A 26,198-nucleotide genomic window follows, 5' to 3' on the forward strand; every position below is an offset into this window, starting at 1 on the left:
TTTATCTTAAAAGCCTGTCCCGTTGACAGGTAATACCCCTACCCTGTCCCGTTGACAGGTAATACCCCTACCCTGTCCCGTTGACAGGTAATACCCCTACCCTGTCCTGTTGACAGGTAATACCCCTACCCTGTCCTGTTGACGGGTAACCCCCTACCCCCAATCTCTGTCTTCACAACTCCCTCTCTCCATATCCAGCAAGTTTGAAGCATCATTTTGCTTACACTTTCTGGGGAGTAATTTGGTCGCTGAGCAGCCTCTATATAAATCTGTTGTTTCAACAATAAAAAGTAACACAAGTCAATCAGTGTCTGATGTGTTATTTCCCACTAATGTGAATGTTTCCTATTGTACTACTGTATTGGTCTGACCCATACTCATGTGTTAAATAACTGTGGGAATGTAATGTGTAATAACACGTGTACGGTACTGTAGGTTGGTGCAGTACTGTGGGCTATGAGGATCTGTTCAGCTACACTGAGCCCCAGAGGCTACTGATGCTTCAACACTTGGGGGCCAATTTCCTAAGGATCACATATACAATATGGTCTGGGTGGGATCTTACCGCCCAGGAGCACATTGCAATATGCGATCCTATCAGTGGTATACAGTTACCAGCAGAGGCAGGGACATCGGCTCCAAAAGGTGGCGCCCCTGCAAACTGCTCAGCTGGGTGCCGGGGAGTCTGCAAATGGCAGTAGCTGTGGGATTCAATGCAATGGGTGTGGTATAAAGGTCCGACAGTCGGAATCCCGACAGTCATTATCCCGACATCAGGATCCCGACTGGCAGGACCCAGACAGTATGGCGAGCGCAACAAAGCCCCTTGCGAGCTCGCTGCGCTCGCCACACTGCGGGTCGTGGACCCCCACGAGGGAACATAGCTGAAGGCCGTCGGGAACCCAGCTGTCGGTGTTTTGACAGTCGGGATCCCGACGTCGGGTGAATGCCTGTCGGGATCCCGACTGTCGGGACCCTGCACCCCAATGCAATTGCTGCCTGATATTAGTACATCAGGCAGCATTAAATCCCACATAGAAACCTAGGGGGGATGCAGCTGCGAGGTATTTAAACTTTGCGGTTAACCCCGAAAAACATATATTCGGGGAATTAGTCACAAATATTAAATGATAAATGAGCAATATTATCCCTTGATGCTGAAAAGTAGAGATGTGCGGCGGCCACTTTTTCGGGTTTTGGTTTTGGATCTGGATCTCCCTTCGTGTTTTGGATCTGGATTGGTTTTGGCAAAACCACCCTTGTGGGTTTTGGGTTTGGATCTGGATTTTTATAAAAAAATGCTAAAAATTGCTAAAATAACAGAATTTGGGCCTGTTTTTGCACCTAAAGTATTATTAACCTCAATAACATTCGTTTCCACTCATTTCTAGTCAATTTTGATCACTTCACAGCTTACAAAATTGTTTTCATTTACTGTAGTTGGGCCAAAAGGGTATACCGAGGTAGCTGGATGACTAAGCTAAGCCATAGTGGCCTACCCTCCTGCATTCTGCAGGAGACTCCCTGAAATAGCAGCAATCTCCCTCTCTCCCTTATTAGTCTAGCAATCTCCCTCATTTCACCTAGCCCACATTACACTGTTACATTTTTAGGGGAAAAAAAGAAAGAGAGACAGATACATTTACATTGAATCATCAGCACCATTTCCCAGCACTTTAGCAAGTATAGTAGCTCTTACTAACTGCTTTGGGTCTCATCTACATTTGGATATAACTCATTTTAAATTACACACCCACGCTTCTAGGTACCACATTCACAATATGGGGATTATTCTCATTCACTCGGAAAGGCACAATCACTCTCTAATGGACAAAACCATGTGCACTGCAGATGGGGCTGATGTAACATGTGCAGAGAGAGTTAGATTTGGGTGTTTTATTGTTTCTGTGCAGGGTAAATACTGACTGCTTTATTTTTACACTGCAATATAGATATCAGTTTGAAGTACACCCCTCACCCAAATCTAATTCTCTCTGCACATGTTACATCAGCCCCACCTGCAGTGCACATGGTTTTGTCCATTTGAGAAGGAATTTGCCTTTGCGAGTGAACTAGAATAAGGGCCTATATTTTCACAATCTTTCCATATATGGAACTAGACACAACCTTAAGGGCGGAGCTTGACACGCCCCCTCAGTGGGGCACTTTGTAAAATTCTATTACCAAGTATAATCTCCCTAAAACTAGTTTTCAAAAGTAGGCAAGTATGATCTGTGGCACTGTCGGGTCATATCTGTGGCACTGTGGCGGCATATCTGGCACTGTGGGGGCATATCTGGCACTTTGGGGGCATATGTGTGGCACTTTGGGGGCATATGGAGCTCTTCTGAGTGATAGCTTTTACTGTCTAGTCTAGTGTGTAGTGTATGGGGCTTAAGTACTCACAACAGGTGTATACAGTCTAGAGCAGGGCTGGGCAACACCAGCCCTCCAGATGTTGATGAACTACACATCCCAGCATGCCTTGCATCAGTTCCAGCATGGCCACATAGCAAAACTAATGCAAAGCATCCTGGAATGTGTAGTTCATTAACATCTGGAGGGCCGGTGTTGCCCAGCCCTGGTCTAGAGTATGTACATTCTATGTAATATGTACAGTTAGAGAGAGCACAAAGGATGGACAGTGTGCAGATGGGTACAGGTGTGTCTTCATTACCCATCCATTCTGTGCCAAGTGGTGCGAGACGAATGGTTTGACTTAAGCTGGGTACACACCTACAGATGTATCTATTCAATCTATCTGGCATGAGCAAAAATCAGGAAATGTATGGGAGCATACAGTATGAGAATTGACATTTGCTCCCAGAACTGGAAAACAGACAAATTGGATAAATACATTTAACACATTTATAGGAACAATGTTTTTTGGCCATTTTCCAGTGTTTGGGAGCAGATGATTGATAGTCATTTGCTCCCATACATTACCAGATTTATATTCCCACCAGACAGATAAATCTGTAGGTGTGTACCCAGCATTAGACGCCCTTCCAGTCCAGTGATTCCTGGACTTTCATAACGGTTTCGGGCAGGCTGTTGGCAGTTTTGACTAAGCAGATTTTGGCTTATGGTGAATACCTGCGTTTAGGTTTCCACTAATACTGGAGAAGCAAAATTGAATGGGCATCCATTGGTTTTTCCTCATTCATTGGGAGATGCGCTTGGATGGAAATTGAAAAGGAAAATAGACTTGCCAGGCAAGACTATATATAAGAAATTGAATCGAAAGCCATATCGAATCGACTTTGTCATCTAACCGTGTGTACCCACTATTAGAGCACTAAATGATTTTGACTATGAGTGATTTAAGCCAAATACACACAGACGTGTGGCTTAAAATTGCCTTGCCTTGCATAGTCTATCGCAGTGCACACACACTGTGATTTTGGCTAACCTTCTAGGCGATTTTGACTTTCTAATCAAAAACTCCTGGGCAAATCACACCGTGTGTACATGGCTTTAGTAGTCCATACTATGTGATTGGGTCCGAGGGGTCTGGATTTATCTCTCTTGTGATTCCATGACACCTGAGTGGGTGTGATCCCTGCAAAAAAAAAAAAAAGAGACCGAACCAACCTCGGTGGGGATGGGAACTGGGGGCGCTTGGTATGAGTGGTATCTGAGCAGCTGCTTAGAACAGGTTAGTTAGACCTTTATAGGTATAACGAAGAAAAAACAAAAGTGCAGCGCTAGTAGAAAAAATGAAATTTGCAATTGGATGATCTTTACATGAACATTTTTAATAACCAAAATAAAAATACACAACTGAGTATATGGCCATAATAAAGAAATAAAAAAATAAAACAGTATAATAACAGTGCCTACTTCCACAATTTTAGCAGCAATACTGGAGTGTCTATTCCTATTAATACCCAAATGGTATTAGTTAGATGGGTAATAGTTACTGCCCCTGATGGTATAGGCTGTGGGGCACAGAGTCCAAGTTTTCAGCCCAGATGTTGGCAAAAATTAACGGTCCCATTGGATGGATGTTTGAGGTAGTAAGGTGGAATGTCCTTGATTCCCCAATTGGGAAGTGCCTGGGGGCCGGTAGTCTGCAGATTCCAAATGCCGCAGCGGCATCAGATGGAGATCAAGATGTGAATCCTGAAGGGCTTGACTACAATCCAGTGTATGAGGGTGGAAAGCAGGTAGCTGCAGCGGACTGACGCGTTTCGCTGCACTTGGCAGCTTTATCTTTGATCCCTGCAAAGGAGGGTGTAACTGACAATAAACAAACGCTGCTTTCCTTCCTATCACCTACAGTAGATCTCCCTTTCGCCCTCCCTTATATGAAGTGCACACTACAAACTGGAAGGTGAAATAGTTCCCCGCTCTTCATCTAGCTAAGACCGCAGCAACAGGCCAAAAATCAAGACGTCTCTCTAGAATCTGGACACTTGGGAATCCTGCCATTGTACTGATTTATTTTCCCCTTTCTGCATTTTATTTGACTATGATTTGAAGCTATTAAATACTTGTGTTTGCTTGATGTGTAAACTTTTGCAGATCATATGCATCACGTTGCTCTGTAAATACATCCCTTTATGTATAGAAAATAAGCATTTCCCTATAAAACAACATGATCATGTGAATCTAAACCCCCTTCATACTTCTGTGCCTCCAAACACCATCATCCTCCTTTGTGGGTGTGGACTATTAGATAGACAGTGTCTAGATAGATAGTTAATATGACAACCCCAAAAGGTCGACAGGGTCAAAAATTCAACATGATCATGTGTCTACATTTTTTATGTTGACATTTTGACACTGTCGGCATTTTGACCCTGTTGACCTATTGCATGTTAAGCTTTTCATGTTGACATTTTGACCCTGTTGACCTTTTGAATAGACCTGTTCACTGTGTAGACACTGTAGATCTATCAACCTGAACCACTACCTTATTTATGTGGTACCACAAGATAAGGTCAAGAGCTGCAGATAAACTACTTGGTGCTTATAGGAAGACACATACAGTATATACCTGCCAACAGACATTACTGGACTCCCCTTCAGAATTGTCTGTAACCCCACTTTCTCTGATCTTTTCCCATTATTCTTCTCCCTGCTGCTCTTTTAGCCTTGTCATTGTAGCATTCCCTTAAGGCCCATACACAGTGGGCAATTTTGAGTTGAAAGCAGCTCACTTGTGCAGATTTCAGCTCAAATCCGCCCAGTGTTTTTGCCCTGGCTGGCGATGAACGCTGATGCACACTGCCGTATCATTGTTGGTCGCCGCCATTCATATGCTGCTATTACCAGCCGAGTGGATGGCTTTCCATAGCATCCTGCTATGGAGAGCCGTCCACCTCCGCTTGGGCCATCATTTTACTATCGTCGCTATGTATTCATGCTGGGCAGAAATGCCCATTGTGTTTGCACCATAACTCCCTCCACCTTCTGCCCACATTCACACTGTATTATTCCCACACCATCCCTGCACCCCCCTCTCTCCTTCCGGCCTCCCATAGTATTCCACCTGCTAGCATACTTTTGCTTCTTCTACAGTATATACAACCCATAACATTTCTTATTCCCCCAGCTCATTGCATCTTCCTTCTGTAATGTCATCTCTGCTAAATTGCATCTCCTTTAAAATTACTGGGGGCTCAGCAACTACGGGGACGGTAGATAAAGGGGGTCTGATAATGCCCATAAAGATTTCCACATCTTCTGCACAAGTGTGGGGCCAGTGCATGCACGCTGAAGGTGAGGCAGAATCCGGGAGGACTGCCCACCTTTCCGGGGGGGTCGAGAGGGGGACCCGATTTCCGCATATCGGATCTGGAGATTGCAAGTGCTGCACAAAAGGTTTACTCGGATCCAGCAGCACTTGCGATCTCCAGATCCGCTGTGTACAGATCAGAATTGGAGCTTAGGCACATCCGATTTAGCCAATTTTCACCCAATTTCTCTGCCTAGTCCTTTGGACGAAAAAAAAGCCCAAATCCTACAAGTGTATGGCCAGCTTTACTTAGGGATGGGACATCCATGTTACCTATGTTTAAGCATTGGTCACAGAATATTACCAACAGTTAGATATTGACACCCCTGCACCTGCCATTTCCACCTCGCCGTTTCTAAAAAGCGAGGTGGAAACAGCGAGTGAGGCTGTCAAAACGGCAAGGCTTGTGGCTATATGCAGCGGGATCGCTGCATTAGCGTTGAACCTTGCCATTCAGGAGAATCCTCTCCGGCTGACGAAATAGGGCGAGCGGCTGGTTAAACGGTGAGGACGGCTTGTTTTCGGTGATTCTCGCCAAAAACAAGCCACCCTCTCCATAAATACCCCCTTGTTGGCCACATTGAATATACCCCATACGGTGTATGTTTGTTTCATTCCTCGTATTTGTTCTACAAAAGGGTTAGTAAACATTTCATTCACTTACTGAACTGTGACAATGTTCCTCTGCAGTAAAAGATCACAATGCAGTTCAGGAACACAAAAAATCTATCTCAACAGTTATAAGCTTTTATAATATTATACCAGGCTTCTACAAAGCGCGTATGTCCACATGCAGCATGGCATTATAAAACCGGAAGGGCATTCATACTTTTGTAATCACAATCACATTATTGCACTCACATCTCTCTAACAAAGGATTCCTACATCTGCTTATGACACTGTAAAATCATATATATTTAAAAACTTATACATGTTTGTTCACAAGCAATTTTATCATGTTTGGCCGATTCACACATCTTTTTTTAGGGAGGACACATATGCATTCCTACACAAATGTACCTTTTCACCCTTGTTTGTCTGCCTCACCCACTCCATGAGGAAAGCATTGTTCTGGACCTGCTTTTACCTACTACTGTAGGAGCTACCTCACCTGCACACAAACTGCTTTCTCACCTATTAAGTTGCTCTGCACATGTGCTGACACAAACTAATTAGCAGGGAAAAGTTGGATAGGAACATGGGAATGGCCATGGAGAGGGTTACACATGGGAAACTTCTACCACACTTCAACAAATGTTCAAAAATACCCTGGTCAGTAAGTACACATAAATCTAGTATTTGTTTCACACAAGAAATGACACATAGCACAATTTTGATTTAATTTGTAAAATAAATTTATTTGCTGTTCAGCATCACAGCTTATTTCACACTTTAATGTGAGAAATCAAATAAACAAATAAAATAGACACACAAATAATAAAACAGCCAGAACAAGAGGTTGCATATCTCCAAACATGTGTAACCCTGCAAATGCAATGGTGAAAGAAATGGGGACACCAGAATACGTACTGCAACAACCAGGGTGAATACTAAGCAAGATACACACCACCACAAATTTATCCTGCATTTGTAGAGGTCAAAATACGAACTTTCATGCCCATGGCACGCAAATGGATAGATGGCCAACTCAGGAAGCGGATGTCCAGTGCAATTTAAACATTTGGGGTCCAACCACAGAGGAAGTGAACCAGGTCTCATTATTTGGGCCCTTTTTTCCCCCTTTTAGATGGGGCCTTGGGGACAGGGGCCTTTGGCTCAGCTGCCTTGCGGCGTCTTCCACTAGTCGACACAGGAGGGTCAGCAGAGGTGGAAGGGTGGGGAGCAGCTTGGGGTGGGGCAGCAGATGGGGGATTGTCCCTTAGGGACCTGGCGGTGGACAGCTGCTCCGCAAGAAGTTCATTCTGGCGGCTGAGGTGTTGGCCAATGCTTACTATGCCAGCCGCCAGAGTGTCGTTAATGCGGTTCAAGGCCTCACACTGCAGCCTGTTTGTGGCCTTCCACTCCGCCAGAAATTCCCCCACCTGCTGCTGACGGATCGCAGCATCCAACCCTTGCTGCTCTATCCTCTCCAGTATCACCAACATGCTCTCATCCCATGTCTCCTGGTGCTGGGTGCGACGTGTTGGTGGAGGCTGGACCACTTGCTCCACCTGTGGCTCTGCAGAGGAAGATGCTGCCGGTACATACTGTGTTTCTGCTTCTTCTAGGATAAGAATTGAAAACAATGTCACCATCACATACGCAATAAAAAATATCTTTCTAAATACAATGCATTACTGTGACTTACCATCAAAAGCAGCAGCAAAGACCTCCGCCAGGAGCTCACTGTCCATATTGGAGATCCCCCTGACCTCCCCCACATCAATCACGTCCAAGGAGTCCTGCTCCAGGGGGGTATACTCCAAATGGTCAGGCATAGGACCTCTCCCGGTGGACATGCTGTGGTTGTACCGGTCAGTCATCTTCCTCTTCATTGCCGTTTTGAAGTCAGTCCACCTACAAGTTTAAAAATACAAATATCACCATGAGATATGTGCACCACTGTGCTACGTGTAGGGTTACCACCTAGTCCCTTAAATTCCGGACACATGTTAATTACACAGGTTCTGTGGCAGTTTAAAATTAGGTGAAGTGGAGTCTTGAAGTCAGCCACCCACAGAACCTGTGTAATTAATATGTGTCCGGAATTAAAGGGACTATGTGGTACCCCTAGCTACGTGACATTTCCTAGTGTGGGTGATCTAATGTTTTTTGGCCATATGTGTCCCACACACACATTCATGTCTTAATTAGGAGGCATTTCAGTGTCTCATCTCATTCATTAGGCCACTAACTGCACATACATACATCACTATGCAGAAATGACATCATCCATGGCCAAATTATGCACCTCCACCTGGTGTGAAACTACACATTCCACCATAGCTTGACAATGTGGTTATTATGGAGTAATTTAACTATGGAATGGCATACTGGGATGTGTAGTTTCTCAGCAGCTACATGTGCACAGTTTGGTCATTGTTGTTTCAGTAGCATCATATGGAACATGTTACAACAACTCTTTCAAAAACACACTTTCTCTTGTCCCATCACATACTTCACATGAGCAGAACTGTGCCCATAACCTCACATCACACCAATGGTGCATGTTTCATATATCAATGTGGGTTATTAGACATGGTTGTGTTCACATGTGACATTGAAGTGTAGCACTATCTACAAACACACCTTTCTATTAGTCTCAAAACATACATGTAACATATGTACACACATATGACATCAGGGGGACAAAGACCAGGGCAATTTTTCAGCAGTCTCCAGCAGGAACTGAGGCCCTTATTCTAGTTCACTGTTTCTGCCCAAATATTTATTTGATGGACAAAACCATGTGCACTGCAGGTGAGGCAGGTGTAAAACCCCACCCAAATCTGATTATCTCTGCACAAGTAACACCTGCCTCACCTGCAGTGCACATGGTTTTGTCCATCTAAGAAATATTTGGCCAGAAAGAGTGAACTAGAATAAGGGCCTCAGTTCCTGCTGGAGACTGCTGAAAAATAGCCCTGACAAACACACTAACCTTTTCTTCACCGCGTCCCATTTTCTGACCACTGGTGCCACCTGGTTCACTTCCTCTGTGATCTTCTCCCAAAGGTTTCTCCTTGCACTGGCACTAGGCTTCCTGGTTGCCAATTCAATCCATTCGCGTGCCCTGGGCACTAGAATTCGCATTTCGGCCTCTACAAATGCAGGGTTTCTCTTTTTGGTGGTGGTATCCTGCTCAGTCCTCACCCTCGATGTTGCAGCTCGTTTTCTGGTGGCCCCAGTTCTCTCACCATGCACCTGCTGGGTCACACCTGTTTGGAGAGATGCAACCTCTTGTTCTGGCTGGTTGCTTGGCCCTTGTGGAGCTGGTGGAGGTTCAACAGGTCCTGTTACTGAGGGGCCCGCTTGGTCTTGCAGGCTACTCCTCTCTTGGGCCCTCCTTCTCCGCTCCTGTTCCCTCTTGTTCAGTGCATCAAGCAGGGATTGTGCTGTAGCTCTCTGCAGAGCGTCCTCAGCTGCGGAATCGTCTGAGTCAGACATGTTTGCAGCAATTGTGGGCTGCATCTGACTGAATATTTATATGTTAATTTCCCGCCATGAACAAGGGGGCGTATATTTTTCCACGCAATGTAGATGCAAATTTACGCCGATATTTCCCGCCGATAATTCCCGCTTAAATTACGCAGGTCTCAACGCACCTGATCAAACACCTGTATATGCACATACACAGGTTGTGGAGCATTGTGCTACATCGTGAAATGTGGGCACCTGTCATTCCAATGACGAGTTTTGTCAGCTGGTATCTGTTGGAGTTCGTGTATGCTTTGTGAGTCACATTTCAAAACATCACGTTATAATGCTTTCCTTACATATGTAATGTGTATGAAATTGTCATACAGCAACATGTTGCATTGTGGCCCTTTAGGCAGCGTAGTTATAAGTAGAGGGTTGCGTGTATTATTTTCCGCCTACTGTATATACAGTACTTCTCTCTTCATGGAAATCGGTGTATTGAGCCCCCTTTAAGCAGCGTAGTTATAAGTATAGGGTTGCGTGTATTATTTTCCGCCTACTGTATATACAGTACTTCTCTCTTCATGGAAATCGGTGTATTGAGCCCCCTTTAAGCAGCGTAGTTATAAGTAGAGGGTTGCGTGTATTATTTTCCGCCTACTGTATATACAGTACTTCTCTCTTCATGGAAATCGGTGTATTGAGCCCCCTTTAAGCAGCGTAGTTATAAGTAGAGGGTTGCGTGTATTATTTTCCGCACACTGTAAATACAGTACTCCTCTCCACGGATATCGGTGTATCGTGCCCCCTTTAAGCAGCGTAGTTATAAGTAGAGGGTTGCGTGTATTATTTTCCGCACACTGTAAATACAGTACTCTCTTCATTGAATGCATGCTGTTGGTTGTGGTGTGTGTATATCGGAACGGTCCGCGTAAGTTTCTATTCGCATCCAGTTTGTTAATGTAAGAGGGATTAATAAAGTTAATACCAAACAAACAATTTTTTCGACCAATCAGCAAGCACCAAAAGTGATATATGTACCTGCAATTAATAACTGCGCCATTGCCAATATGACTTCTAACAGAGCTAGGCCATTTTCCACCCCTGAGCTGTTGGCCCTGGTCGACGTCATGGACCGTCACCTGGGGCCCAGGGGCCCATATGTTAGCAATGCGGACAAGCGGCGGGCGTATACTGCTGCCCGCCGCCTGATCTTCTCGAGGACCGGCGTCCGCAGAAGCCTGGGGCAGGTTGAGCGGCGCTGGTCAGACCTGCGCCGGCGGCAGCCAGTTTTGCTGAGCACCCTTCGCCGCCATATTGCCCGATGTAAGTTTTGATTACTAGTATGTCAGCGTTTTTTAGCAATGTTTTGTGTACTTTTTATAAATATGTTGCTGAGTATGGGGGTGTATATGGGGGTGTATATGGGTGTATATGGGGGTGTATATGGGTGTATATGGGGGGTATATGGGTGTATATGGGGGTGTATATGGGTGTATATGGGGGTGTATATGGGTGTATATGGGTGTATATGGGGGGTATATGGGTGTATATGGGGGTGTATATGGGTGTATATGGGGGGTATATGGGTGTATATGGGGGTGTATATGGGTGTATATGGGGGTGTATATGGGTGTATATGGGTGTATATGGGGGGTATATGGGTGTATATGGGGGTGTATATGGGGGTGTATATGGGTGTATATGGGGGTGTATATGGGTGTATATGGGGGTGTATATGGGTGTATATGGGTGTATATGGGGGGTATATGGGTGTATATGGGTGTATAGGGGGTGTATAGGGGGGGGTTAAGTAGTTGATCAGTTTTTGGGTGTAGGATATCAAATAGTTTGCATGATAAATGTCTGAAATATCACAGCAATGATAATTTTGAAGGTTATGAGCATGACTAATGTGAATTTTTCTTTCCCCCTTTTTTATGAAACCCAATCTTCGATTTCTATGCCATCAACATGAACATTTCAGCACGGGCAAGAGCCGCCAGAGAAGCCCGGGAGCAGGCACGCCGGGACCAGGCAGCCCAGGAGCAGCCGGAAGAGGAGGAGGAGGAAGAGGAGGAGGAGGAAGAGGAAGAGGAAGAGGAGGAGGAGGAAGAGGAGGAGGAGGAAGAGGAGGAGGAGGAGGAGAAGAAAGAGGAGAAGGAAGAGGAGGAGGAGGAAGAAGAGGAGGAGGAAGAAGAGGAGGAGGAAGAAGAGGAGACACTGGGTGCAGCTGGGACCCACACAATTTCCCCATCCCCTTCCCCCTCCACAACCACCTCCCCAACCCCCACCCCCTCCCCAACCCCCACCCCCTCCTCAACCCCCACCCCCTCCCCCTCCCCAACACTGGAGACACTGGGTGCAGCTTGGACCCACACAATTTCCCCATCCCCTTCCCCCTCCACAACCCCCACCACCTCCACAACCCCCACCCCCTCCCCAACCCCCACCCCCCCCTCCCCACCCCATTTCCAACCCCCCTACACCTCTCCACCACCCACCCCCAAACCTCTCCACTCCCCACTCACACCCACTACCTCGGTCCAAACTCCAGGACCATCCCCCTTGCTCCTGACCCCTCCAACCACTGCACAGCCAACCAGCGGCGACCAGGATGGCTCAAGTAGCCGTAAGTAAATAATGTGTCTAATGTTGACCTACACATTTCTACACATAAACAATCACAACAACCACATATGTGTATCCAACATCAACATTAGTTGCAACATATCACTGCAGGGCGACCATGAGGTGTGTCCTGTCCTTCTCCAGGAACAAGGCTCCCCTTGGTGGTTTTTTTGAGTGTGGCCATGCCTCACCCCTTGAATAATTGACATAACAGTACATCCAATGAGATATCCGACATTAGTGGTGTGGTAGTTATGTGGCTCCAGGTGTTGGGTAACTCCAGTTCCCAGCATGATGTGCAAAACAGGGCCGGATTATAATGGAGGCGCAAGGGGTCAGTGCCCCTGGGCCCCCCTCTAGCTAGGGGCCCCCTGTGGTTGTCATGTATTTTTTAAAAATAAAATGTTTAAGTTATGTTTTTTTTTTTTAGCTAAATGTTTTGTGCATGGGTGGGGTAGTGCTGCAGCTTCACCTATCTGCCAATGTGACAATGATTTATGGTGCTGAGCATCGGGAGCCAAGGCACACTGATTGCACAAGTGTGCAGTGCATTTCTGGGAGTTGACTAAGTCCCATGACACTTTGCACCAGAGGACAGAGGCTGAGAAGTTTGTGCTGAGCTCTGATTGGTGGAGCTCATTACATGCTTCTCAGGTCCATGGAGAACAGCAGCAGCAGCTTAGTCATAGGAGGGTTTTTAATCAGAGGCAGCACTAGGACTGTGAGGTCTCCTCCAGAGTAAGGGGCAGAGGGACAAACACAGGCTTTTCATGTGGTGTGTGTGTGTGTATATATATATATATATATATATATATATATATATATATATATCCCCTGCAGGTAACCATTGACCACGTTTATTCTGCCTTTACTCTGTGTTTTGACAGTATAATATTCGCCCATGCAGTGTGCGGCCAGTAATGACAAGTGCAAGGGGGCCCCCCGCTCTAAAGTACCCCGGGCCCCCCAAAGGCTTAATCTGCCACTGGTGCAACTTAAATGTAGAGATTGTTTTGGTAATAGTGTGTGAGGCCATGCGGATGCATGCTTTACAAACATAGCTGTAGGCCTATAATTTGTACAGCAATGTCCTAAATTTAAAATAGTAAGGAGTGCTTAAGCCACAACAATGTCATAACCCTTAAATAGCACAGGCTAATTGTGAGGTTAGAGGACAGTCCCCCAAAACCAAAGTACCAATTGGGATACAGCATACATTCATTGATGAAGGAGTAATTGAATTAATGTTATTTACTATGTACAGTATGTGTGTGTTAACATATTATTTTTTAGTACTGTGTTTACAGCAGACCCATCTTCAATGTAGTTTACAAATGTATGTGGCCTTCACACATAACTCTGAACTTTTTATTATGTACAAATACAACAAACTTTTGTGTATGTTATATATTAATTTTTTTTTTTTATCCCTTCACTACAGACACTGAACAGCAGCAGGAGGAGGTGGCAGCCCTAATGAGGGAGATACTACTTACCCTCCTGTACCTCCAGATACTGTTTGGACTGTTGGAGGCCCGGATTTAATTTTGTTTTATCCCCCCCCCCCCCTTATTATTTTTGCCCAAAATAAACGTTTATGTACAGTTCGAAATTGCCTGTGTTTTTACTAATAAATATGTTAGAGGGCTTGTAAGGGTAGGTACATACAGATGTGTACTGTACGTTATACTTGTAATTTGAGGTGAGGGGTAATGATTGATGTGTGAATGTGTGTGTTTTTGAGTAAAATAACACATAGTGAAAATGCATGCATGTTTAATGTTGTTAGATTAAAACATCACACATAACATCAGGGTAGGTATACATGTTACACATTGTGGACAAAGTAATTATGGACATAATTTAGTACATATACAGAAACACCAACATAACTTGATGTCAAAGTAACAGCAATATGGGGACACATAGATAGTGATTAAAATGCCACATTAGAACATAACAAATATACATGTAATGAGGGTTCAAATGTAGTTTTATTAGGTCTTTATTAAGGTAGACAATTGAGTTAATAGAAAACAATAATTGAATAACAAATAGATTAATTAATCAATTGTCAGATTAGTAGTTGAGAGGCAAGATTTGCAGGTCCATATATGTGAAGGGTATGGCAGCGTACACGGACGTACGCTCACTCTCACGAGCGGTGACATAACCTGTGTTTTCCATTGAAAACAATAGGGACCCGTCCGTGCAAGCTGGCGTACGCTCAGATCTCCGCAAGAAGTCGGTGGGAAGACGGACGAAAGACGTCCGTAAACGGCGGCGTACGCTCAGTTGTACGCCTGTTGTCGGAGTGCAAGGGCTGGCCCGTCCGCGTACGGTGCCGTACGCTCATTTGTACGCCACTCCCCTTCTACGGTATTTCTGCCCGTACGTAAGCGGCTGATTTGTGGGTGGACCTAACCCTAACGGCCGCGTACGGCTAGCGTACGTTAATAGTGAACGTACGCACGTTTGGCCGCTCCGATCAGAATAACCTCCTTGGTGTAAACGTGATATCTGTATACAAGCGTTTTCTGGCAGCTTTAGGAGGTGTGTTTATATTCTCCACCTTTGATTTATCTGTAATGAAGAATACCGGTGAGCTCGTTTACACAGATAATAAGCAAAATACATCTTACTGTATTATACTTTCTATAAAGTAAAAATTCGAAACAAAAAATGAAGAAACAAAATAGTTGGGAATAAATCCAACATCTTTCTGATTTGTACAGGGTGTCGGCAGTCAGAATACAGATGCCGGTGGGCACTGGAATGCTGACATTGATGTGAATGCCAACGCTGAATTCCCAAATGCTGGAATCCTGAATGGAAGTATGCGGAGAGGGTTAGCATGCATTATGTGGCAATGCAAGAGATGAAAATACATATTTTTCTGCATGCAGGGTAAATATTGGCAGCTTTTGCGTGTACTCCGGACTGCATTATTTTTATACTCCTCTTCTTAATCTTAAATCTACTCTAACAGCAGTTATTGAAGCAGGGAGTGATAGATTTATCCACACCTGTGCACCATGACTCCTGCAGAGCAGGAGACTCCTATTGTAATCATGGCTGATGACCAGAGAATAACTCTTTCAAATTAAGGTAACCTGGAGGTTGCCTGTATGGACGAGTCAGAGAACTTTTAATGAATCCCCTTATTTCTTATGCTATAAAAATGCCTGCAATGTTCTCTCCTGGTTTTAGCAGTAAATTATGTAATTGTAGGACCTCCGTAACAATGCCATTAGGATCCCTTCACACCCTACAACCCTCCCTGTTCTGAGGCACAACATTTATAAATGGAGGACTTTAGGCAAGTTCCCTCTTCTGCAGAGCTGGATTAAGGGAGGTTCAATGGGTACTTAACCAGGGCTCCCCTGTCTCTTAAGGGTGTCCCATCAAGCAATGCTTTAAGCCAGGGGTTCCCAATCTTTTTCTAATCACGGCACCCTACAGTATCAGGATTTTTCCAAGGCACCCCTAGGCCCTAAAAAATATATATCAAATTAAGTAGATTGTGTTTATATTTGCTTCTTAGGTTCAGTTATGTGGTAAAGGAAAGGATTTGGTTCTGATTGTACACATTTTATGATTGGCAGCCACCAGCACTGGTTTTGTCCAGAAATAATTGATCATAAATAATTTGAATTGGTCCTGGACGACCAACCCGAGGCACCCCTGCAAGTGTCCCGAGGCACCCCAAGGAGCCACGGCACACAGTTGCATTGTTCAGTTCGTTGTAGTCTACTCTGTCCTGCTTCAGTCAGCGTTCTGTCAGCCTATGTCAGAGTGTGTTCCTGGTCCTGGTCCTGGTTCCTGTTGGGAGCCTTCCTATTTCTCCACGCCTGTCCTGCCCTGCCTGGTTTGGTCCTGCGGTGTCTGGGATTCAGCTTGTCTGCCCGGCTGTACACTCTGCAAGTGGTGGTCTGGGACTCCGTCATCTTCTCAGATAAGTCAGGGGTTACCCTGGTTTTCTCCTTACGCAGTTTTGACACACGGTGTCACTGGGCATGATAGTCATTTCTTTATATAACATCTCATTAGCATTGTTGCCATTTCATTATATAACATCTCATTAGCATTGTTGCCATTTCATTGTATATCATCCCACTTGCATTGTTACCAGTCAGTGTCACCTGCTCAGCCCGTATTTCTTTTGGGTTTCTGGGAGTTCCCCGATATAGGGTATTAGTTAGCTTGTCCCCTTGCTCTCTCCTAGTCTTGGTGGGCGCGTTGTCACTCTTAAGACCAGGTGGCATCGGGGTTGGAGACAGACTAACTGTCTCCTTCGAACGCGGCTATTATTGGCGAAGCCTAGTTCTGCACGCGTCCGCCAACTCCAGTCTGAGGCAACGGAGGTAGGTCGGTGGGGACACTCCCAGAACCCTTACACGTATGTTGTGTATGTATTTATGCAGTCTATGTGGTGCATGTATGTGTATGCTGTGTTTGTGTATGTATGCTGTGTGCTATACAGTATGTATATAACCCCAAAAAGCAGCAGTACATTGAATTAGATTTTAAGGGGTAAATATAATAAGATTGGAGTTCTGTTGAAGATGGGATGTTGCCCATAGTGACCAATCAGATTCTATTATCTTCTAGTACAGTGATTCCCAAACTTCTTTGAATCACGGCACCCTAGAGCATCAAAATATTTTCAAGGCACCCCTAGGCCAAATGCTTCTTATTGAGAAATTCAGAAAAAGAATATTAAATTAAGTGCATTGTGTTTATATGTCCCATTTATCTAGTGAGGGACAGGATTTGCTCCTGTTTGTCCACATATATTATGATTGGCAGCCACCAGCACTGGTTTTGCCTGGTACATTGACCATAAATGATATGAATTGATCTTGGTCCACCAACCCAAGGCACCCCTGCAAGTGTCCTGAGGCACCCCAGGGTGCCTAGGCACACAGTTTGGGAACCACTGTTCTAGTAGGTACTGTATAGATAGTATAATCTGATTGGTTGCTATGGGCAAAGTCCCATCTTCAATAGAACTTTCATCTTAGTAAATTTATCCCTAAATTGTAAAGAAGATTACGTGTAAAATGCTGTCATAATCTCATCATTCTAATCCATGTTTGTATGCAATGCCTATGTTCATAGAGATTGGGCATGTGCCGGGATCACACTGCGCACGCACCAAGATACTGTCATGTTCTTGCTTACAGGTCCTGCTCCAGTTTGCTTGGTAAGCTGCAAGGATCTCAGCTTACTGAGCGCCTGTGACTCTGCCCCACCAACCTGCTGAATACATGCCCCCACTCCCCCTCGCCAATTCCCCTCACTCCTAGGGGAGGGGATGTGTAACGAAAACACATCCCCTCACATCCCTCCACTTCAGGAGAAATCATTTGATGGTCACCGACCACATGATTTATCCTGGCTTTACAAATAGAAGTCAGTGATGAACTGACTTTTTTATTTGCGGGGCTTGTGGCTGACATCCTGTGACGTCAACCGCCTTCCCCCAGCACACATCACCCCCCCCCCCCCCAACGTACCCATGGGAATGCCCAGCTTTTTCATGGGGATGCCCATAGATCGATGGGCGTTCCCATGGACGATCCCCGTCCCCACCGCTTTCTGCCCCGATCCTTGTGAACGGCTTGGTGACTATGCACTATCACTTGTGATGATTAGCAATTCCATAGCCTTAACATTTGTTACTATGAAGACATGTGCAGTACAAGCATGAATCAGGCCATAAGTACTATTGCCAATATTCAACCCACCTATGGTTATTTTTAATTCCATACAGACATCGGTCTTCAAGTCTGTCTCTGATGTTCCCAAGATCTGTCTCTGATGTTCACCAGCTTTAACAGAAGGCTCCTCTACTATTACTGCCTCAATGCTCCTTCGCTTTGCTGGCGGTGGCACTGTGGAGGGGTCCACTACTGGAATCTGTGGATGTGACAATACATAAAAGCATTTTAAAATGCTTCAGAGTGAGATCTTTTACAGGGACATGGTATCAGACAAGAATACTAATATATATACACACTTGTGGACTACTTCATTTCCAAACTTTGGTGCTCAACAGTCTCATAGCAACTACAGTATTTTTAAGAACTTTGCTTACCTGATAGTATATACATTGTACTTAAAATAAAATTTTGAATAGTTACAGCTTATGCGGGGTACACACCAGGACGACCCGCTCACGATGCACATCGTGAGCTGGTCGTCAGTGTTTCTTCCGACCCGCTCATGATGACACGGGGGGCATGACCCGCTCACGATGGAAACCCGCACCCGGGAGTATGGTCTTTATTCAGATCCTAACTGCTGCAGGAAAGCTCTGAATAACGGCAGATTGACCCACGGGACCGCGTATCGGATCGGTATCGGTCCACACCAGGACAGAAACGGGCCCAATCACCACACAATCTACATCCAATCGGTCGGAATTGGATCTAGATTGATGGGATCAGACCCTTGTCGTCCTGGTGTGTACCCAGCATTACTACAGAGTTCATCACAGAAAATTACATTGTCATCACAATAACCTCAGAGTTGCCGACTCTCCCGAAGTATGTGGGAGTCTCCCGCTTTTTCATTCCTCCTCCCGGTCTCACGGAAACTGCCCGTATCCTCCCGGTTTTTAAAGTCTGCACTCTGACATTTGTGACTGCATGTGCGCGAGTCAATGAAGTGCCGGTGTCAGGTTCTGCAAGCGCGACGTCATCACGTCGCTCTCCTAATAGATTCCGACCACCGCGGGGCTCTGTGGGTAGCTGATGATGCACTGGATAGAGATCGGGAGCAACAGCGGCATATGAAAGAGCGGCGGGCGGCAAGCAACAAGAGGCAGTGGTAAGAAGAGTCAGACCGAGCTGCTTACTGTGTTGTGGCTGCTGGCTGCTTTAAAACCTTTGTCTTCCTCCCCGCTGCTTATTATTTATCAGCTCCGCACCGCTCTGCTCCATCTCCAGGGCTCCATGCTGCTGCAGCAGTGTGCAGCTTCAAATCCCCCCCCCTACAAGTCACAATAATGCCCCCCCCCCCCCCCCCTGTGCGGCTATAGGGGGGGGGGCATTATTGTGGGTCTACCTGTTCATTCATATTATGCAGCTGTGGCACTACAAGTCGCAGCATGCACTTTTTTCCAGTCCTTAGGACACCACAACACCCAGCAGAGCATCCCAAGCTGCAATGCAATTACCTGTAGCCTATTATGCATTGGTGGCACTACAAGTCCCAGCAGGGAACCACCAGCTGCTATATGATTACCTGTCAAAGTCTACTATGCAGTGGTGGCACTACAACTCGCAGCATGGCACCACCAGCAGCTATATGATTACCTGTCAGAGTCTATTATGCAATGGTGGCACTACAACTCGCAGCAGGGCATCGCCAGCTATTAGGTCCGCCCCTGGCGATGCAAGGTCCGCCCCCTGGCAACGCCTTTTACTATGAGTATATACAGTTTTCCTGCATAGAACAAGCAGATCGAGTCACAACACCAATCCCAATATAAATACACACAGCAGGAAAAGGTTAATACATCCCTGTCTCGATGTTCCCAAGTTCCTTCTCAGAAGGTTCCGATGGCTTCACAATCCATGGCTCTCATATAGGGCCTGATTCAGACCTGATCGCACAGCCACAAATTTCCATGGCCGGTGTTTAGTGAAGACGCTGTCCGCTAGAGTGGAATCCAGCCTTGAAAATTAATGTGTACACTGTGCAAATTAATGTGCATGGCTACACTCATACGCAGCCGTGCAAATATATCCAGAACCCTTCAAATAATTTTTACACCGGCCACAACTCATCACAGGCACAACGTATCCCTGGACTTACTCAGCGGCACAATGGGAAAAAGTATATCCAGCCTGAAGCTAAACACAAACACCCTCCTCTAAAACGCTCAGGCACACCTAACATTTTCCTGGACACTCCCAGCATTTTCCTAGTAATGTCCGGGTTTTTTTTAGCCCTCCCACTAGAGGGCGGTTTCCACCCCCAGCCGCCTACTTCCTGTTTATCGCCTTGTGAACGGAGTGCATATAGAAAAAGTTGCAGGACTTTGTCACCAGATGGCTTTGTGCATGCTTACTATGGGGTCGTATACATGTGCAGTGTATCGATAATCCGCTACTATGTGATTAGGTCTGAATCAGGCCCATAATGTGGAGACCATGCAAATGAGAAAAAAAGCCTTCTGGTGCAGTATATACTTAATAAATAATGATAAAAGTTCACTAGAATCACATAGAAGTATGTAGTAGCTGAGGTTAAAACAATTATCAGCAAGTAATGAGAACTAATTCGCGGTAGATATTATATAGTCACCAGGTGTCCTCTCAGGTTGGTCCGATGAGACTGCGCCATGCCAGAAGAGCAGTGTCCTCAGACTGCTCCCGGTCCTGTTGTCACAATGGCCGGATGATTTGTGCCAGTTGAGTAAATGCTGAGAATATTGCATTACATACTATAAACACAGGAAATTCAAGTACATGTGTTATATATGTCACAAAGCATTGTCATTTAAATTGTTAAATGGAAATGCTATGCAGAAAAGGAAATGTGACTGCAATGATAAATCAGCTTTGTGTATAACAGAGATCCCCGTTCTAATTCAAGTAAATGGGTAGGTAGCTGCCATAGTACAGTACATTGCTTTGCCCTGGGCCTACAATGCTGTTAAGATGGCCCTTCCCATAGTTACATTGTTGTTGATATCTGCAGAAGCTGAGCTGGGAGCTGGGACCATGGACCAGCTGCACTTTACTATTTACTCCTATACATTACACAGTACCACTTCTGTATTCCTGAATAATGTGTGTAATTCTCAGTAAGTGCCACTGACGGCTGCACAGTACCACTTCTGTAATGCTGTATACCCCACCCACCCCATTGTTAATCTGGCCCTGTTATACCACTTTCAGACCGCACTCTAGACCCGGGTTATTGCCGTGTTCTTGCGGCCCCAACACGGGTCAAGGTGCGGTCTGAAAAGGCCACCACGGGTCGAGCAACACGGGTGTTCAACCCTGGTATTGACCAGGGTTGAACACGGCTATGATCCGTGTCAAGTGCAGTGTGAACGGGTGCCTGGGTCGAGCGACCCGTGTCCCGTTCACAGTATGGAGGAGGCAGCTCTGTCAGCTCCAAGTACTGCCTCCTCCCGAGCCCCCGATGACGCGCCGCCGCCCAGCTCCGCCCCATGTGACGTCACCGACTCTGCAATATGCCGTGTCGGTGTCGGAACTTTCAGACCGCATTGCCGTGTTGCTCTGGGGATGGGACCCATGTCCAAATCCCGTGTGCGACACGGCATTTGCGGTCTGAAAGTAGCATTAGTGATCATTTGAGAATTCAATCCTAAATACATGAAGTGATACTGTGCAGCTATTAACAACATATACTGAGAATAACATCCATTCCACATTATTACAGAAGTGGCACTGTGCAATTGTCCACAACATATACTGAGAATGACATCCATTGCACATTATTACAGAAGTGGTACTGTGCAATTGTCACGGACATACTGATAATTACACCCATTGCCCATAAGTACAGATGTGGCACTGTGAAATTGTCAGTGACATGGGGGACATTTACCAATATGAAAATCCTAGTTTTTCGTATTGGTATTTCCCCTACGACTGCATACGACTGTTTCAGTCGTATGCAAAGTCGTGTTCCGGAGGGGAAATTACAAAGCAGTCATATACGACTGCTTTGTAACCCTCCGATGGTGTAATGATTCGTATTAGCGGCACATATATACGGCCGCTAATACGAATGTCTCTGGCAGTCTGCACGGATCAGTCAGATCCGTGCAGGCTGCAGAGTGTAAAAAAAAAACAGAAAAATAAATAAATAAAAAAAAAAATCGGCGTGGGGTCCCCCCCACAGCTGTAACCAGCACCAGGCTGAAGGAGCCGGGGCCTGTAATTAAAAATCAGGGAACCCGACAAATAGGGGTTCCCCGATTTTTAACAACCAGCCCCAGGCTCCAGGTCCAGGGCTGGTTCCCAAAATACGGGGGACAAAATGAGTAGGGGTCCCCCGTATTTCAAGAACCAGCCCCAGGCCAAACCAGCCAGCAGGGTAATGCCACAGCCGGGGGGGAGACTTTTTATACAAGTCCCCCCGGCCAAAGCATTCAGCCCTACCGACCAGTCAGCCTGGCCAGGGTCTCTGGGGGAGTGGGGACCCCCCCAATAAAGGGGTCCCCCCCTCCAGGACTTACCTGACCAGGCTGAAGCCTGGTGCTGTCCTCGATTCCCCTGGGCGGTGGGCATCGAGCTGATCTTGGTGTAAAAAAAAGGTTAAACTATTGTCTAATACTGGGGCACTATGAGTCCCAGCAAGCCTCCCCCGCAAGCTGGAACTTGGAGAACCACAAGTCCCAGCCTGCGGGGCATTAAAGGGCCCGCTGGGTCTTGTAGAGCCACAGTATTAAAAATAGTACAATAAAAAACACTGACACATACTTAAAATAAAACTTTAATACATACAAAGCCCACAATAGCGGCATTCGGGAGGCAGAGCCGCACGATGTACACAAACACCGTACGGCTCTCTGCTGTCCGGCTGGTTTCGGGTGTCGGTTTGTTTTTTTGCCAAGACCCTTACTTGGACTACGTCGCCCCGGGAAAGGTGAGTATGGTTTCCTTCCACAGCTTCCACATGGATTTCGTCGGACTCCGGACCGCCTACAGCGAGGACGACATGGACAGCGACGTCGACATGGAGCCAGAAGATGACACAGGACCAGAAGACAACACAGGACCAGGGCTACCTACGGAAAGAAGATAGGTAAGTATTAGTATGTGTGGGCTTTGTATGTATTAAAGTTTTATTTTAAGTATGTGTCAGTGTGTTTTATTGTACTATTTTTAATACTGTGGCACTACAAGACCCAGCGGGCCCTTTAATGCCCCGCAGGCTGGGACTTGTGGTTCTCCAAGTCCCAGCTTGCGGGGGAGGCTTGCTGGGACTCATAGTGCCCCAGTATTAGACAATAGTTTAATCTTTTTTTTACACCAAGATCAGCTCGATGCCTACCGCCCAGGGGCATCGAGGACAGCACCAGGCTTCAGCCTGGTCAGGTAAGTCCTGGAGGGGGGGAACCCCTTTATTGGGGGGGTCCCCACTCCCCCAGGGCCCCTGGCCAGGCTGACTGGTCGGTAGGGCTGAATGCTTTGGCCGGGGGGACTTGTATAAAAAGTCTCCCCCCGGCTGTGGCATTACCCTGCTGGCTGGTTTGGCCTGGGGCTGGTTCTTGAAATACGGGGGACCCCTACTCATTTTGTCCCCCGTATTTTGGGAACCAGCCCCGGACCTGGAGCCTGGGGCTGGTTGTTAAAAATCGGGGAACCCCTATTTGTTGGGTTCCCTGATTTTTAATTACCGGCCCCGGCTCCTTCAGCCTGGTGCTGGTTACAGCTGTGGGGGGGACCCCACGCCGTTTTTTTTTTTTTATATTTTTTTTTTATATATTTTTTTACACTAAAGCCTGCACGGATCTGACTGATCCGTGCAGGCTTAAAGCAAATACGACAGGGAAAGCAAGGTGTATTTTCCTGTCGTATTTGCGTGGGTGTTTCACACCACTTAGCAGCCGTATTATCAGTACGGCTGCTTAGTACATCAGGAACCACCATTCTTTTGAATGGGGATTTCTGTCGTATCCTATTGATGGTGTAGACATTCGTATTTGTAAATACAAATATGAATGTCCCATCATTAGGAATACGAATTGTTGTATTTTCGGGATTGTAAATCCCGAAAATACAAATTCGTAAAAAAAAAGGTGTATTTCTCCCTACGAATACACCTTTTTTCTACGAATCCATTTTAGTAAATGTCCCCCATAGACTGAGAATTACATACATTGCACATGATGACAGAAGTAGTACTTTGCAGATGTCAGTGACATATAGGGGGACATTTACCAAAATGGATTCGTAGAAAAAAGGTTTATTCGTAGGGAGAAATACACCTTTTTTTTACGAATTTGTATTTTCGGGATTTACAATCCCAAAAATACAACAATTCGTAGTCCTAAAGATGGAACATTCGTATTTGTATTTACAAATACGAAGGTCTACACCATCGATAGAATGGTGGTTTCTGATTTGGTGGTTTCTGATTTGGTGGTTTCTGATTTACTAAGCAGCCGTACTGATAATACGGCTGCTTAGTGGTGTAAAACAGGCATGCAAATACGACAGGAAAATAGAACACCATTTTCATGTCGTATTTGCGTTTTAGCCTGCACGGATCAGTCAGATCCGTGCAGGCTTCAGTGTAAAAAATTAGAAAAATTAAATAAATTAAAAAAAAAACCGGCGTGGGGTCCCCCCCACAGCCGAAACCAGCACCAGGCTGACAGAGCCTGGAGCCGGTAATTAAAAATCAGGGAACCCGACAAATAGGGGTTCCCTGATTTTTAACAACCAGCCCCAGGCTCCTGCTCTGGGGCTGGTTCCCAAAATACGGGGGACAAAATGAGTAGGGGTCCCCCGTATTTTAAGAACCAGCCCCAGGCAAAACCAGCCAGCAGGGTAATGCCACAGCCGGGGGGAGACTTTTTATGCAAGTCCCCCCGGCCAAAGCATTAACCCTACCGACCAGTCAGCCTGGCCAGGGGCCCTGGGGGAGTGGGGACCCCCCCCCCAATAAAGGGGTCCCCCCCTCCAGGACTTACCTGACCAGGCTGAAGCCTGGTGCTGTCCTCGATGCCCCTGGGCATCGAGCTGATAGCGGTGTAAAAAATAGAACAAACTATTGTTTTTTACTGTGGCACTACAAGTGCCCGCAAGCCTCCCCAGCAAGCTGGGACTTGGAGAACCACAAGTCCCAGCCTGCTGGGCATTAAAGGGCCCGCTGGGTCTTGTAGTGCCACAGTAAAAAAAATAGTTAAATAAAACACACTGACACCCATTTTAAATAAAAGTTTAATACACACATTACATACATACTGATACTTACCTTTCTTGATCCCGTAGGTAGCCCTGGTCCTGATGTCCTGTGTCGTCCTCCAGGTCCATGTCGGCTGTCTGCGTCGTCCTCCAGGTCCATGTCGACGGTCCGTGTCGTCCTCCAGGTCCATGGCGGTGTCCGGGTCCGAAAAAATCCATGTTGGAGCTGTGGAAGGAAATCCTACTCACCTGGTCCTGCGCTGAAGAAGTCTTCTCTTGATCCGACGTAATCCAGAGAAAGTCGGCTCCTGATTGGCCTGCTAGGCGGCCAATAGAATTCAGTCTGAGGAGAGGCGCCGAATATGAAACATCTCAGCATCTCTCCTCAGCGCGATGCAGAGACAGCGGAGACAGCGGGGAGCGCCGACAGCTGTGAAGATTACCTGGATTACGTCGGATCAAGAGAAGACTTCTTCAGCGCAGGACCAGGTGAGTAGGATTTCCTTCCACAGCTCCAACATGGATTTCTTCGGACCCGGACACCGCCATGGACCTGGAGGACGACACGGACCGTCGACATGGACCTGGAGGACGACGCAGACAGCCGACATGGACCTGGAGGATGACACAGGACATCAGGACCAGGGCTACCTACGGGATCAAGAAAGGTAAGTATCAGTATGTATGTAATGTGTGTATTAAACTTTTATTTAAAATGGGTGTCAGTGTGTTTTATTTAACTATTTTTTTTACTGTGGCACTACAAGACCCAGCGGTAGTGCCACAGTAAAAAACAATAGTTTGTTCTATTTTTTACACCGCTATCAGCTCGATGCCCACCG

The 26,198-nt window shown here is 46.1% G+C and overlaps 1 long non-coding RNA gene across 2 annotated transcripts in view; it reads left to right on the forward strand.

Annotated features, from left to right (window-relative positions):
• Nucleotides 1-26,198, forward strand: part of LOC146059909 (uncharacterized) — a 130,085-nt gene that overhangs the window by 41,809 nt on the left and 62,078 nt on the right. The gene's annotated exons all lie outside the window — the stretch shown is intronic.

Source organism: Crinia signifera, chromosome 2 (assembly GCF_055691185.1).
Source record: "Crinia signifera chromosome 2, ASM5569118v1, whole genome shotgun sequence".
Taxonomy (NCBI): Eukaryota; Metazoa; Chordata; class Amphibia; order Anura; family Myobatrachidae; genus Crinia; species Crinia signifera.